Below are 15,083 nucleotides of genomic sequence, written 5' to 3' on the forward strand. Positions count from 1 at the left end.
TTCTTCTGAAATTAAACAAATGAGTGACAAAAGGTAGAATTCATTAGCTTGATGTGCTCTGCTTGTTAGTTTGTTTAATTTTGAATGTTTTCTTTAGTTTGAAGAGGATTCTTGGTACCCTCTTTCCCTCTTCAGCTCCTCAGCGGTCTTTTTTATCCATTCATTGAATCTAAAGCATCAAAACTACTGTCTACCTTGCCCCAACCAGAACTCTGCAAAAATTTGGCCTCATCCCCGGACCCAAATTTGCCTTTCCCTTTTTCCAACAAAAAAACCCTCAAAAAATCAAATCAAATCCTTGCACTTCATACCTAGCCTAAGATTAGTTGTTAAATCAGTCATCTCAAGCCCCATTTGATTATATTTTGCTAAGATTGACCTGGAGAGAGCCCTCTCCTGTCCTCGTAGGGCTAGCTACGAGGCTGAGCCTGGTTTGATGTGGACCTAGAATCTTACCTTTTCAGTCTGAGGTAAATCTAGGCTCTAACAGAAGGAAAATAGGTACTCTCCACATTGTATAGGGAAGCCCATGCAAGCATTAAAGAAGTTGTTGGAAATTCTCTGTCTTTGGTTGAACCTTGTATGTTTGGATAGTAATATGTAAGAGAAGGTTAGCACACACTAGTGTAATATCAAACTAGAACAAATGATGTGAAACATCGTCATTAAACAATGAAATTTTTTTTTCTTTTAATATCTAAAAAAAATATAGCTTTAACAACCTAAAAGCAGTTTCAAGCTCAATGGCCCATGGTAGAAAAAATATAGTTTTAAGAAACCTAAAAACAGTTTCATACTCAATGGCCCATGGTAGGTCGAGATTGAGCAAGATATCCTATCAATTCAATAATGTAGGTAGATATTACCAACATATCACGTCCACAAAGGCCTAGATACATCGAGAGTGTAACACCCCTAGTGAGACCCTCCATGTAATTGAACATATTGTTACTATGTTGGTGAGCTAGGATCTATGGAGTTTAGTTGAATATGTGTATGGGTATATATGTGTTGAACTACTAGAATTCCTGGATGGTTTAGCCTAGGGAGAATATGTGCTAAAATTTCAATTAACCTAGGTATCTAATATGTAATCACACTCATATTAATAAACATATTGCATAATTGTAAATCAAGTTAAAAAGAGAAGTGTGGGGCTAGGACTCCATGAGTGGGAAATGGGGCTAAGAGTTAAGTGATGGGGATTTAACCAATTCATATAAACTAAATATTAATTAATGCATAAATTCATTATGGATATACCTTTTATCCTATTTTGTGAAAAGGTGGGGAAATAAGTTCTTCAAATGCTCTTTGCCAAAAAAAGGCGCTTACATGTAAAAATTGAGATTTTAGTGCAATCCCATCATTCCTTCCATTATACTTATTTAGTGTTGCCACTATTTTAAATGTATAGATTGATTATTAATATACATATTCTCCTTGATTCTTTGTGACTATTTAGTGAATGTGTATTTGATCACCAACTGAGGTGCCCCTTTGGGACAATAAAATTAATATATTAAACATTAATATTAACCTTAGTAAACCTTTATTATTATTATTATTATTATTATTATTATTATTATCATTATTAATATGTAATATGATTAACCCTAACCATCTACTATAGGTCTCCATGGACATCCACCATGGTTCAATAGAGTCCATTATGGTTCACTATAAGTCACGTACAAATAGACCGTGATGGCCATGTTAAGTATGGTTCACCATGGTAGTCATGTTGACTATTGTTGACTATGATGCCCATGTTAACCATGTCAACAATAGTCAAACATACTTAAATGTATTAATATATAAATTAATTTATAGTTAAAACATTATAATTGTGTAACTTAATATATTATGAATGCGTCATTAATGTATTAATAATATTATATGTATATAGTAATATTATATTAATGTTGTAATTAAATATTAAATAATTATATATTAATTACACATCAAAGAAATACTATATTAATAAAGTACTTATTAATCAAACCTAAAACCTAATATTAATTAATCATAAAACCTATTTTCATTATACATTCAAATCGACCAAGGATATGATATCTGTAACTTACCAATTCTATTAGATGTTGTATTCTTGAGTTTGTAAATGTTGTATCTTTAAGGTTATTGCTATTAACTAGAAGCTTTTGTTAATATCCTCATCTTGAAGCACATGGAAAATGCCTCATTTATGTTGTCATGTTCATGATTTACTACAACAAAGACCTAGGAAGGAAAACACGACTCATTGAGCCGAAAGCCCATTCTAGAATGCAGTATGAGGGACATGTGTAAGTATGTCATGTCCTCAAAAAAATAATAAAAATAATTTTAGCTTATGTCGGCCAAAATTCATTTTACTTGGTTCTTTGATATTTCACTTTCACTCTTCAAGTAATAACTAAAATATTTCGATGTCTATCTTAAATTATATAATCTTATATAACTTTAGAGAGATAAAATAATTAAAAATAAAAATAAAAATCTATCTCTCTTTTAAATATCTCAAGATAGAACTTAAATAAATTGTTTGAATATTAGTATTGATTATTATATTTTAGTATGAACTTTCTCTCTCATTACACAGAAATTGTGTTTATATATGATGATGATGATGATGATGGTTAACGTCCACTAAGACCAATCTGGTCTATGAGACCTCAAGAAAAGAGAGTCTAGGTCATTCTTCAAAATCTTGTTTCTGTGATCAAAGAGCAAGGAAATAAGGGTTCCAAGATCGCTATAGTTTGGTTGGCTTAATAAGTCAAGAAGATTAAAGGTGTGACTAATGAAAGGGAATTGAAAGAAAATGTGGGCAAGATCTGGTAGTTTAAAAGGAAGTTTTTTTCATCTTCCACCTCCTTAGTATGATAAATCTGACAAATTCTATCGTCTGAGGGAGTCTTTGCAGTAGATCACCGTTCGATCTCACTCCGAATCTCATGAGAGTTAGTTCTAATCATAGCGATGCTCATTTTCTTCTTAGTACTAGTCAACATAGAGAGATAATTATGGTTATCAAGGGTGGGGTTTATCACCTACTTATAGTACCTTAGCTTCCTTTTACCCTCCAACTACTTAGCATCTCACATCTTGTCCTTAAAACTAGAGGTAATAGTATCTTTGATACTGTCCTTGCTTTCCATAATGATCTCCTCCTTAATCCCCCAAAGGTTGAGCCAAGACTGAGCATCCTGATGCCACTCGCACTTAAGGTGCATGTGGGGGTTTTGAATAAAGTTAGAAACATTTTTTGGGAGCCTCTTGGATTCCATATTGTCAAGATTCTTCTTATACATCAAATATCTAAACATGGCCTCACTTTCAATGGGGAACATGCTAGCTTCAATCAAGAGGATAGGATAGGGAGTATTTCCCTTGATCTTGAGGCTATAGGTTATGAGTTGCTTCTGGATCATCTCAATCTTTCTCCATGACTCCCTAGATATATCAAACCCCCAAAATTCACATCTGTATAATATAACAGGGGTGACGAGAGTCTCAAAGAGGAACACTTTTTTACTCCAAATGTAAAGATTGACTGACCTGCAATTGTTTTCAAGCTCATAATAATCTTTCCAACCTCCAATAATTCTTTTCTTGATGTTATAATTCTAGTTGAGTTGATGAGGAAAGTCAATACCCAAATATTTATAAGGATAAACTTGCTCAAGACAATGGTTATCATAGACGAAACTACCATGGGTTATATTTTTGGATTTAATGGTCATGACTTTAGTCTTGTCGGTATTAACTGTCATACCCATCTTGGAGCAATAGAAATGAAGAGTCTTAAGTTTCTTGTCTAGGTCACCGTGGCTCATCGCAAGAAGAACGATATCATCAGAATAAAGGAGAAGAGTAATGATAATACCAGTGAGCTTGGTGCCTTTGCATCTCACAGTTTCGAGACACTCCTCTAGCTTATTGATATAAATACCAAAAAGGGTAGGGAAAAGGGGATAACCTTGCTTAACCCCTATATTACATTTAATATATTTAGACCACCCTTGATTGGCCTTAATCTTGGAAATGATAGTCTCATAGAAGTGGATCACAACAATCCTCAGTTTCGGAGAAATCATGATCTCTTCAAGCCTCTCCCAAAGCTTATCTTTGGGGACAATGTTGAATGATTTCCTAAAGTCAACAAAACAACAAAAGAGATCGGTTTTACTATTGTGACATTCCTTTGCGATGATCCTAAGGGTGACAAGGTGGTCGATGATTGAGTAATGCCTCCTAAAACCAACTTTCCCTTTATCACTTTTACCCTAGTTCTCAAGCCAAAGGCTATGTTTTTCCCGAACGAGCCCATAAATCTTGGCGAGGATGTGGCTAATCATAATGGTACTATAGTTAAAAGGAATGCTTTTGTCACCATTTTTGAATATAGGCACAATAAGGCTTTGCGTCCAAATCTTTGGGAAGACATGCTTTACAACCAAATTAAGAAGCTTATGGATATGAGGAATAAGGATAGATTTTCCCATTTTAAAGATCTAAGGTTAGTAACCTTCAATATCTTTGACTTTCCCATTATCGAGTTTATTAAGCCCGGACTCAATGTCTTCCAGAGAAAAAATATCTTCCTTAATAGGAGTTTTTAATATGGTGTCCAGAGAGTCATACAATTTCTCAAGATAGTTATCCCAATTTTCTAGCGGGGTAGAATGATTATCTTTACTTTGACAAGCAAGCACATTCTGCCAAAACTTTCTAGGCACAACTTTAGAAAGGTGCAGAAGTTACTTTTGTCTCTTATTACTATATGACCACTTCTTCCTCTTAATGAGAGCTTTGTATCTTATATTCTAGAGCTTAATTCTTTCATTAGGGGCATCTCTGATTGCTTTCCTAGCAACTTTACAATATTTGTCATAACAAGGATTGGAAGTTCTATTATTTTTCTTATACCAATTCTTATTAGAGAATTTGTTAATGGTGGTGGAGACAGTTGTAGTAAAATGGTAATACATTTTATCAATATTGTTATTATAAGTCATGGAACCTAAAGTCCCTTCAAAATTCCTTACGAAAAGGTCAACCTTACTTCTATCAAAGTGAATGTGACTTTTTCTTTCATTCTTCTCTTGCATGTGGGTGGTATGTGTTAGCTCTGCTATATTCTTGAACATTTGATGGAGAACAACAGGTTGGGCAGTGCTGGTTATGCTTTCAAAGAGCCCGCAACAGTCCTTTTCCTCCTCCTCCTTCATTTTTCTACACTCCCATAACCCCCTTATCCCTGTTTTACTCCAAATTTCTTTATAAACCCATATTCCCCAAGCCCCCGGGTGTTGAGTCTAAACATCATATAACCCTGATAACCTGACCGAGCACCTTTCACAAGCCTTTTTCACGTCATATCAGTCATAAATGTGTGCTTTTAATCCTCGTCGTTGATCGCATCCACTGCGAGATCCAACGGTATTCGCTTCCCCCGATGTTGTAACTTAACTGAACATTAGCTCGTGGGGAAAGCGGTATTGACTCGGTCACATCTGCCACATGTCGGGTGCTAATTGTGATCACACCCCCATGTATGAATACGACCTGACCCCCATAGGTGGCGCGATAAATACCGCCTGCCGCACAAAACCATTCCCCTGCTCGTTAAACCTCGCGCAGCTTCCGCCCCCGATTACTGTTACATCTGCCCACCTCGCAATCCAACGAACCTCGTTCCTTTGCTCCCGTTGCCGCACGATTCCTCCTGCAAAACAATCTCCACCATCGACCTGTGCGATCTGACAGTCAACCCTGTTCCTCTGTCCACTCGTACACCCACCATGAAGTCTTCGCCACTTTTGACTAAGCAATGCTTCCGAAGGACAATGGCGGCCATCTACCAGTACCCTTTGCAATTATTCTACAACAACTAAATTCAAGAGCATTATGGCCAAAAAGCAAGAAGGACATGCCTCGAGCAGTTAAACGCACTTATCAGTAATGGAGCCTATTTCATATTATACTCCACCTGTGCAGGAAGGAGGACCGAGTAGAAAACAATGTCAAATAGACTCATTGAAGCAACAGATTGTATGAGAGACCTGTATTTGATAGTAAATGTGGTTGGTGGTCCATTATGACCCCTCCACGCATAGAGCAGCAAAGCAATTTTGTAAGCAAACTCCATATATATCCAAAGAAAAGATGTAATGAGGGTTGATGGATGTTATTTTGATGTAAGGTTCAACTTATGGAGATTGTAACTAATGTGATACTTGCAGCATCTGGTCTTCATTTTTAGCTAATACAAGATTCTTTTGCTGTTAATTGATCACTTTCCATTTCTGCTATGTTCCAGGTTGTGCCTGTTATACATTTTTCATGTGCTATTGATTTTTAGCATCAGAGGGGTTGTCATCCCACCTCTGTGTTAGAATCTGGTATGTATCATTGAATATGCTATGCAGGTTTATGTTTACTTAGTTCCAGAGATCTGTCATCCTATCTGTGCATTAGGAAATAGATTTTCAGACCTCTTACTGGTTGCAACCGGCTATCACATGGTCTTGTGCATTTGCTAGTGTGGTCAATATTCTCCATGTTCACCTAATCCTCAAACTGTGAGTAGTTGGTGGTCTAAAGCCTTGTAGTCTGGGGGAGTTCACCTATATCTAGGGTTAAGCATAGTAGAAGTAGGTGTCTGGCTTGAATATTCATCATTCCTTTCATTGATCTACCTATTTCCAACACTTTTGTTGAGTTTGTAATGTTCTCGAGCATCTCTAAGATACAACCTAGGAGAGTTTCTTCGGGTGATAACATTAATTGGCACCATTTCCGGGAGAGGAGATTGAAGCTCAGCTTCCGTGAGAGAATGACACAGTTCCAGATTTTGATGATAGACAAGCTCTGGACACATTTCTAGTTATAATAATCTATCTGGCGACTCCGTTGGAGGAATACCAACCTTTGGCGACTCCACATTGCAGTTCTGGCTCAATTTGTGACACACTCGAAGGAATCCTCAGAAATCACCAGCGAAATTAGTGCCTGACCCTGAGAAGATTGTTAAGTTGAAGAAAACATCACAGAAAGGAGCATCAGGATCAAGTAAGCCTAAGAAATCTTATGCATATCTGAAAGATAAAGTTATAGCTGAAGATATACAGTTTGGAGATCTAGAGCCTAGCACTATTAGTAAGGAAGTTCCTTTAGAGATTAATACAGCCCCTTGTTCAGTTACTTCCCTTTGAATCTCAGTCCAAAGAAAACTTTCCATACGGTCCATAACATTCCTTTGTACCTGTCATCCATTTCATCATTTCAAACTGTTCAATCTGCTATTGTTCTTCCACATACCCCAGTCATGGCAGGACAATAAGCGCCTATGAAGAGAGAAAGAATTGTAGCTGCCAGGTATGGACCTTTAGTTTTGCCTGTCCCTTTGAATGCCATGCCTGCAGGAGAATATCATAAATATATGCCTAAGTTCACTGGCACAGAGGGAGTAACAACAGAATAACACCTTGAGGCTTTTTATAGTTATGCTGATAACCTAGACATAAGTGAAAGTGATGTGTGGATGAGAGTTTTTGTCCAGAGCCCTGATGGAGAGGCTAGAAAGTGGTTCAAAGAACTAGCCCCTAGATCTATTACTGATATTGAAGCCTTAGACGATGCATTTTTGAAGCACTAGGGAGATAAAAAAGATCTGTTATATTATCATACTGGGTTTGGCAACCTGAAGAGGGAAAATGGGGAATCATTGCCTGATTTTAATAAAATATTCAATCGTATGTATAGTAAGATACCAGCTGAGGTAAAGCCTACCCCCACCTCTACCAAACTCACTTATGCCAATTCTTTTAACTGTGATTTCTGCCTATTGTTGAGAGAAAAAATATGTGCCACTCTAGCTGATATGCAGGATGTAGCCCTAGAAGTAGAGTCAAATATCATGGCTGCAGAAAAGCTTAAAAGTCAAGCTGATAGAAGGAGACAGAGAGGTCAAGCTTCTACGTCCTCTGCTTCATTTTCAGAGCCTAAATTAGACAAAATGACTAAGATGATAGAGTCATTGGCTGTTGAAATATCTAAGCTGAAGGTTGAGCAGAATTCAGGAAAGACAAGGCAGCAGAACACATTTGCTCCAAGAAATCCAAATCCATTTAGAAGAGAAAATGAACAGTTACAAATAATTCAGAGGAAAAGAACCAAACGAAGAACAAAAAGTTAATTCCCCTTTTCAAAATGTATTCATGGAGGAGGAACAGTTTGAAGATGAGGATGAAATTTACTGCATGGAAGATAAAGGCAGCGCTGCCTTTTTAACATTGCCTGCACATGAACAATCACTATTGCAGGATCAAATAAGTCAAGAGTGGGAAAGAGAGGCAGTTCTGCAAACTGGTGAGAAACAAAGATATAATCTAAGATCAAATGAAAAAAATGTCAAGGAAAGTCCTGCCCAAAGAGATGCTATCCAAAGAGAGTCACAGAATATCACACAGAGAAGCCCAGCAGCTGACCTTGTCATCCTCAAAGCACCAGTTCAAGAGGTAAGAGGTTTTGATAAGTTACCTTCCTCTTTCAGCTTAGAGTTAGAAGTCCAAAAATTAAAAATATATGTGCCTCTGATAGAGTTGATAAAGAGTGAAGTGTTTAGAAAGCCTATCCTTGAAGCTCTTGAGCTGGAAACCACAGGAACCTCCACTGACTCTGCCAATTTGCAAGATGATAAGCCTACTGTTGTGCTTAGCCCTATGGTTGAACCTGTTGATAATAATTCTCCATCGTTTTATGTATCCTTGACCATTCATGACCAAATCCTCCACAACTGCCTACTAGATACAGTGGCTAGCCACAATCTGATGCCAAAAGCTGTCCTGGAAGAGTTAGGCCTTGATATCACCAGACCCTATCATGATTTATTCTCTTTTGATTCAAGGAAAGTGAAATGTCTAGGATTAATCAAAGACCTGGCCATTACCCTAACTAAGTTACCAATGAAGAGTATGATGATGGATATTTTGGTAGCAGTTGTCCCTCCTAAGTTTGGCATGCTGCTGTCTAGAGGATGGATTAAGAGGCTAGGTGGGACATTACAGAATAATCTATCTTATGCTACTGTCCTAGTATTTGGAGGAGAAAGCAGGAGATTGCACAGAGAAGCACAGTTGGCATACATCATCAGTTATGTGAATAATCCTACCAATAATCCCATATATGCTGTGGACAGTGATTTTGGAGCATGTATTCTCCAAATAGAAGAATCTCAGAAGGCCTCAATGCAGACCAGGAAACCATTAGTTAAGGGCAAGGAAGAGCAAGGAAGTCAAGTTTGGGAGATGTTCTTTGATGGAGCATGTTCTAGGGAGACTGCAGGAGCAGGGGTGGTGCTGATATCTCCATAACAAAAAAGCGCACAACTGTCTTTTAAACTAGCTTTTCAAGTCACAAACAATATAGCAGAATACGAGGCTCTGCTACTAGGCCTTAATGCAGCTAAAGACAGAGGAATCAGGAACATAAAGGTGTTTGGAGATGATGATTTGATCATTTAGCAAGTAAACAGAACATTTGAAGAAAAGCACCCAAGGCTGAAAGTGTACAGAGAGGAGGTATGGAGACTCAAATATTCCTTTAAAAATTTATGTATTTCATACATCTCTAGAGCCAAAAATCAGCTTGTTGATTCCCTTATTGTGTTTGCTAGTCTATTTATCCCTCCCATGCCTCCGAGAGTAGTTTATGAAGTCCAAATGAAATATAGACCATCCTTGCCTGATAATGTCTAGCATTGGAAAGTTTTTGATGATGATGATGAAATAAATAGGTTTCTGCAAGTCATTGATGAGTTTTCTGAAATGAAAATTGACCAAGAAAACGCAACTTTGGAAGAAAGCCCCAAATCCCAGCTTAGAAATAAAATTGGCAAAGATACGATTGTCCAGCTTCCTAGCAATCATATTCCTAAAGGTTTAATTCCTTTAGAAAGACTCTTTGACCAGAATGGCGTGCTTTACAAGGCTGCCCAAAAAGAAGATCAATTTGCAGTCTGTAGGCATGACATAGGGAGTCCAGGTCAACCTAGATACATAAATCTGTCTTCCCATCTGTATGCTGACCAAAGTTCTGAATATTGCAATTTAATGAAGCAATTTGCTGATGTGTTTGCCTGGGAATATAGTGACTTGAAAACTTATGATAACAAGATTATTCAACATAAAATTCTTCTTGAGAAAGACACCATACCTTTCAAGCAGAAGCTCAGACAAATAAATTCTAGGCTCCTCCCTATGATTGAAAAAGAAATTAGAAAGTTATTGGCTGCCAAAATCATAGTCCCTCTTAGATATTCCAAGTGGGTAGCCAATCTAGTGGTAGTGAGGAAGAAAAGTGGAGAAATCAGACTGTGTGTTGATTTCAGAAACTTAAACAAATGCTCAAAGAAAGACAATTATCCCCTACCCAAGATGGAGCCTTTTCTGCAGAAGGTCTCAAGAGCCAAGGTAATGTCTTTCCTGGATAGATTTTCAGGATTTAATCAAATTGCTATGCATCCAGATGACCAAGAGAAGACTGCATTCACCACTCCTTGGGGCACTTTTATGTATGCCAAGATTCCTTTTGGGTTGATGAATGCTGGAGTAACCTTTCAAAGAGCTATGGATATATCATTTGTAGGAGAGAAGGATAAATTTGTCCTCATCTACCTAGATGACATAATAATATACTCTAGCAGCCATCAAAACCATTTGCAGCATTTGAAAAAAGTGTTCCTAAAAAGTAGAAGGTTTAGGATTTCAATTAATCCTAAGAAGTCACAATTTGCTTTAGAAAAAGGCAAGCTATTGGGACATGTTGTTTCTGCTGCAGGTGTCCGAATTGACCCAGAAAGAGTAAGAGAAATACAAACTTTGTCTGTCCCGAGATCAAAGAAAGATATCCAGTCCTTTCTGGGCAAAATAAATTTCGTGAGGAGGTTTATACCAAATTTTGCAAAGCTGGTGAAGCATGTTACCTCCATGTTGAAGAAAGTGTCAGAGATCGAATGGACTGATGCAGAAAGAAAATCATTTGAGTCTATTAAAAATGCCATTATGGAAGCTCCCACTATAAGCAATCTAGATTACAACAAGGAGTTCCATATATTTTCTTTTGCCTCTTAAGACACCATTGCAACAGTTTTATTGCAAGCAGATGCAGAAGGTTCAGAGCATCCGGTGGCATTTTTCAACAAAACATTAAGGGATGCAGAGCTGAGGTATGATATTATGGAGAAACAAGCATATTCTCTTATCAAATCTTTGAAAGCTTTCAGAGTTTACATTCTGCATTCCAAGATAATTGCATATGTACCCTCTGCTGCAATAAAGAATGTATTAACGCAACTTGATGCTGATGGAAGGAGCACTAAATAGATCGCAAAGTTGATTGAATTTAATATTGAATTGAAGCCCACCAAACTTGTCAGAGGTCAGGGTCTTGCCAGATTGTTAGTTGAAGAAAATTGCAGAACATTGGACATAGATTTCCTATGCACAATTGCAGAAATTGGTCAGACAGATAAAGAAGAGGAAACAGCTGAACCAGAGAGAAAGCATCCAGTGGCAGAAAATATAGCTTCTTGTAATTGGTATTCTGCAATAATTAATTTCTTGCTGAAGCTAGAAATCCCTTCAGCCCTAACTCAAATTCAAGCCAGAACTATTAAGCTTAAGGCAGCAAAATATTACATTAATGAAAATTTACTCTACTGGAGGGATCCATCTGGAGTGCTTCTAAGGTGTCTGGACAAAGAACAGTGAATGGTAGTTATGCAACAGTTTCATTCCAGCATGTGTGGTGGGCACCATTATTGGAAGACTACAGCCCACAAGATCCTCAGAGTTGGATATTATTGGTCCTCCTTATTTTCTGATGTATTTTCGTTTGTTAAGTCTTGCGACAGGTGCCAAAGATTTGAAGGAAAACAACAGTTGAAGTCCCTTCCCTTAAAACCAATACATGCAAAAGGACCTTTTTAGCAGTGGGGCTTGGATTTCATTAGATAGATCAATCGAAATTCCAATGGCCAGCACAGATGGATACTAGTAGCCACTGCTTATTTTACGAAGTGGATTGAAGCAATCCCTACCAGGAAGGCTGATCATAATGTGGTCGTGACGTTTTTAATTGAAAATATCTTTACCAGATTTGATTGTCCTCATAAATTAGTCACAGATAATGCAGCAGCCTTTAGGGAAAAAGAATTGGTGGAAATGTGTGATTCAATGGGCATTAAACTGGTTCATTCCACCTCATATTATCCCCAAGGAAATGGTCTAGCAGAATCCTCTAACAAAAGTCTGATAAGGATAATCAAAAAGCTGTTAGAGGACAACAAAAAGAATTGGGATTCTAAGCTCAAGTATGCACTGTGGGTTGACAGAGTGACCATTGAGAAATACACATGGAATTCTCCATTCAGGCTGGTATATGGCACTGAAGTTGTATTCACAATTCAATTAACTCTCCTTGTGGCAAAATTCCTTCAAACTGAAGAGAATGAAGAAGAAGACATGGAAAAAAGGATCACTAATTTGGCAGACGTACATCAGATTAGAGAGCAGTTGTTGAAAGGCTGTAGCACATCAGAAAAAGATCAACGATGCTTTTGACAGGAAGAGAAAGAAAGATAATTTTCAGGTTGGAGATCTGGTTCTGAAGTGGGATGCATTGAAGGAAAGGAAAGGCAATCATGGGAAGTTTGATGCTTTCTGAATAGGTCCTTTCATCATTTCTCAGATTCAAGGGAAAAATACCTTCATACTAAAAAGTATGGGAGGAAAGGGAGTTTTTGATGGCCTAGTTAATGGGCGTTTTCAGAAAATTTATGTGATTTAAGGTCTTTGGGCCTTAAAGTTGTAAATATTTTGTTTTATCAGTTTTGTGTAGACAAAGTAGACTCCATGCCCATGTAACACTAGGAATTTCGGCTAAATTATTTTCATTAGGAAAGCATTGATCTGTAGGTTCTTGAGACCTCACAGGGAGGACCTTATCCCTAGAAGGAGCCAACGTTAGCTATGCTATATTCTTCAACATTTAATGGAGAAAAATAGGTTGGGCAGTGCTGGTTATGCTTTCAAAGATCCCGCAGCAGTCCTTTTCCTCCTCCTCCTTCATTTTTCTACACTCCCATAACCCCCTTATCCCTATTTTACTCCAAATTTCTTTATAAACCCATATTCCCTAAGCCCCCGGGTGCTGAGTCTAAACATCATATAACCCTGATAACCCGACCGAGCACCTTTTGCAAGCCTTTTTCATGTCATATCAGTAATAAATGTGTGCTTTTAATCCCCGCCGTCAATCACATCCACCACGAGATCCAACAGTATTCTCTTCCCCTGATGTCATAATTTAACTGAACATTAGCTTGTGAGGAAAGCGGTATTGACCCGGTCATATCCGCCACATGTCAGGCATTGATTGTGATCATGCCCCGCGTACGAATACCGCCCGACCCCCGTAGGCGGTGCGATAAATACCACCCGCTGCGCAAAACCATTCCCCCGCTCATTAAACCCCACGCAGCCTCTGCCACCAATTACCGTTGGATCTTCCCACCTCGCGATCCAACGGCCCTCATTCATTCTCTCCCTTTTCCACCTGATTCCTCCTGCAAAATCATCTCCACCGTTGATCTGCGCGATCCGACGGTCAGCCCTGTTCCTCCATCCACTTGTACACCCGCCATGAAGTCTTTGCCATTTTTGACTAAGCAATGCTTCCGAAGGACAATGGTAGCCTTCTACTAGTACCCTGTGTAGTTATTCTCCAACAACTCAATTCAAGAGCATTATGGCCAAAAAGCAAGAAGGACATGTCTCGTGTGGTTAAACACACTTATCAGTAATGGAGCCTATTTCATATTATACTCCACTTGTGTAGGAAGGACGGCCGAGCAACAAAGAATGTCAAATCCACTCATTGAAGCAGCTAATTGTATCAGATACCTGTATTTGATAGTAAATGTGGTTGGTGGTCAATTATGACCCCTCCCTGCATAGAGCAGTAGAGCAATTTTGTAAACAAAATCCATATATACCCAAAAAATAGATGTAATGAGGGTTGATGGATGTTATTTTGATGTAAGGTTCAACTTCTGGAGACTGTAACTACTGTGATACCTGCAGTGTTTGGTCTTCATTTCAGCTAATACAAGCTTCTTTTGTTGTTAACTGTTCACTTTCTGTTTCTGCTATGTTCTAGGCTATGCCTGTTATAAATTTTTCATGTGCTCTTGATGTTTAGCATTAGAGGGGCTGTCATCCCACCTCTGTGTTAGAATCTGGTATGTATCATTGAATATGCTATGCAGGTTTCTGTTTCCTTAGTGCCAGAGAGCTGTCATCTTGTTTGTGCATTAGGAAATAATTTTGCAGACCTCTTACTGGTTGTAACCGGCCATCACATGGTCTTGTGCATCTGCTGGTGTGGTCAGTATTCTCCATCTTGACCTAATCCTCAAACTGTGAGTAGTTGGTGGTCTAAAGCCTTGTAGTATGGGGGTGTTCACCCATGTCCGGGGTTAAGCATAGTAGAAGTGGTTGTGTGGCTTGAATATACATCATTCCTTCCATTCATCCACCTATTTCCAACATTTTTGTTAAGTTTGTAATGTTCCCGAGCATCTCTAAGATACAACCTAGGAGAGTTTCTTGGGGTGATAACATTAATTGGTGCCATTGCCGCGGAGAGGAGATTGAAGCTCAGCTTCCTTGGGAGAATGACACAGTTCTAGATTTTGATGATAGACAATGTCTGGACACATTTCTAGTTGTAATCATATATCTGGCGACTCCGTTGGAGGAAGACCAACCTTTGGCGACTCCACATTGTAGTTCTAGCTCAATTTGTGAAACACACTTGAAGGAATCCTCAGAAAACACTAGCTGAATCAGTACTTGACCCTGAGGAGATTGTCAAGTTGAAGAAAACATCACAGAAAGGAGCATCAGGATCAGGTAAGCCTAAGAAATCTTATGCATCTCTGAAAGATAAAGTTATAGCTGAAGATATACAGTTTGAATATTTAGAGCCCAACACTGTTAGTAAGGAAGTTCCTT

This window comes from Pinus tabuliformis, chromosome 2_2 (assembly GCF_031772625.1).
Source record: "Pinus tabuliformis cultivar Carrire ecotype Pingquan chromosome 2_2, CPIR1, whole genome shotgun sequence".
Taxonomy (NCBI): domain Eukaryota; kingdom Viridiplantae; phylum Streptophyta; class Pinopsida; order Pinales; family Pinaceae; genus Pinus; species Pinus tabuliformis.